This window comes from Eurosta solidaginis, chromosome X, assembly GCF_040869045.1.
Source record: "Eurosta solidaginis isolate ZX-2024a chromosome X, ASM4086904v1, whole genome shotgun sequence".
NCBI lineage: Eukaryota > Metazoa > Arthropoda > Insecta > Diptera > Tephritidae > Eurosta > Eurosta solidaginis.
Window position 1 is genome coordinate 125,823,561 of NC_090324.1, and position 2,782 is coordinate 125,826,342.

Sequence of the window (2,782 nt, forward strand, 5' to 3'; positions counted from 1 at the left end):
TCTTATTAACCTGTTTGCTTATTTCCCCTCTTTGTGTCTCGTGCAATCTATAGTTTTTTATGTAAACTGGTGTGTCATCTTTCAGTGTAGTTTTTGCTTGTAAAAGTTGTTAGAGGAAATTGGGTCTGTTTCTAGTGCAAATATGCTATGAATTCTATGCATAGTGAAGTTAATTGGGAATTGGCGAATTTTGGGGAATTTTTAGTTAATCTTTTTAATTTTACTCTGTTTATTGTGTGTGTTTGTTTTAATTAATGTGTAGTCATCTAAATTTTCAGTATTTATTTTGTAATTTTGAATAGTTGTGTTTTTGTGTGTGGTGGTTATAATTCTGACGAAAGTTTGATCTTTATTTGTGATTGTGTTTGCTATAAAAATTCTTTCAGATGATGGGTTATGAAGATGTTTTTGCTATCAGTGTTTACTGTTACTTGTCTAATGACTTCAGATCTGGCAGGGATCGTAATTGTATTGACGGGCAGACAACTTGTTAGGTGCATTGTTGTTGTTTGTGAAAAATCATATGGTCTTAGATTAGTTTATCCTCTGTTTTTCCATAGTCTAAAATGCAATTATATTTTTTAATAAAGTCTAATCCTATGATTCCATCGCATGGTATTGGGAAGTCGTCTTCTACGACGTGAAATTTATGATAAATTAGAAGATCATCACCTTTTAAGTCCGCTTTTATTGTGCCTATTGTGTTGGTGATACCTTGACCTATGCCCTTTAACTCTATTATTTGTGTTGTATTTATTTTTGCAGGATTCTCTATTTGATTCTTTTTAATAATTGAGATATCTGCTCCTGTATCTACTAAAAAAGTGGAAATTGATTCATTTAATGATGTTCTAGTAGATATATAACTATTTAAGTGTAGGTTTAGTACATATATTTTTCTATTTACTGATCTTGAAGTGGAGTTTCCTGGTTTCCTGGTTTTCGTCGCGAGTCTGATTGTAAGGTCTGTTATTGTTTTGGGTTTGTGACCCTCGTCGGGAATTATTACTATTATTATTGTTTGTTCCAAGGTTGCTATTATATCTCTGTTGCGGTCCACGGAAATTACTCTGGTATTTATTTTGTTGCCGTATATTTAAGATTGTATTTGAGCTACCCGTTATTTCGGTACAGCTACTTGTAAATTTTGAAATCGCATCGTTCATTGTTGTGAACGTTCCTGCCTGCATAATCATTCTTACTTTCTCGTTCGAGCAGTTCTTACACATCACATTGACTGCTGCTTGAGTTGCATATCTGGTTGCTAAGTCTGGATTTAAGCCATCCGAGATATATGCTCCCTCCAAGGACCTAGTTATTTTTTCTATTTCCGCTGTGTACTGATTTGCAGTTTTGCTGCGCTGTTGGATATTTAGGAGTTTTGCTGTCAAAACCTCCACTGACTCGCCTTTTATGGGATTCAAGGCGTTGTGTAGCGCAATATATAGCTTCCCCAACCCAATTGTCAACCTCACCTTCGAGCGGCGAATCCCGTTTCACTAACAGACGAGGATCTGGCGACCTCAAGCTCCTCATGGAACTTGGGGGTGGGGAGGGAGGGATGGCCTGAAGGTTCAATGTGGCCATATAAATCGTTCCCGAGATGGTCGGGCCAGCACCTTAATGGTGCTGTGTTACCGGAGCGTATCGGATCTGTATCCGACAAAGGACCATCACATCGATAACACTCCCCAAAGCTTTCGGGGAGTAACCTAATCGCTACAACAACAACAACAACAACACTCGCCTTTTATTGCCGTTCTCAATTTTAATTTTATTTGTGCAATAGTAGTTTCGATGCCAATAAAGTTTCTTGCAGTACCTTTTAGCTTGGTCTCTATTATGGTTATAGCTAAGGCTTCATGATTATCCTTGATTTGGTCGAGAATATCAAAGGCGTATAAGATACTGTGCAAATTTTCAGGCGCGCCATCAAACTCTGGTAGCACTGATGAGGCAGTTTTGATGAATTCCACAACTATTTGTGTCATTGTGACGTTTAGGAGTGGGATATCTAGTGGTTTATGTTCCTCCACTGATGAATTGTGACTCAATGTTGGTGATGGGGTGCGGTTTCGGGAAAGTTCGGTTAGAACTGAGCTAAGATCAACTTAAAGATTTTTCTCTATTGTAGTTGGTATAGCTATTTCTATGTTATATCTTGCTAAAGAGGATACTAATTTGTTGCGTACGTTTGAAAAGAACTGGTAAGCTTCTGTTTGGTGTTCTTTAGTGAGTATATTATTTACTGTATTGATTACCTGTCCTATATTATTTAGAGCTTCTGCGATCGTGTTTCAATGTTTAACTATAGTTTCTGATTTTATCGTGGCGCATTATTTCCTCCACCCTGGTTCTGGGGCTTATTATGTCTTCTATTGTAGGTTCCTTTCGCATTCCTATTATTTTCCACCATTTCTTTAAGCCTTCTAATTCCTTTTGTAGGTCTCTAGTGTCTAGGGTATTCTCGTCCCACCATTGGAGGGGAAAGTCTGAGGAGTCCCTTTGCATTTTAATTTATTACTAACAGAGTATTTTAAAAAAAATTTATAAAATGTCCTATGGAATTTCTCCTCTGTGGTTATTTTATTCCTAACAAAGGGATAACTAAAATTGTCGAAAGTTAACTGAGTATTTTATGAAACGTCCTAAATATTCCAATTAACTTATTTAAATTTTGAGCTTTAATTTTTTTTCTTTTTCATTTCATTAATTCTTTTCATTCTAAAATCTCCTAGTATTAAAAAAAAATCCTGAGCAAAAATGAAATTTGTGCTAATGG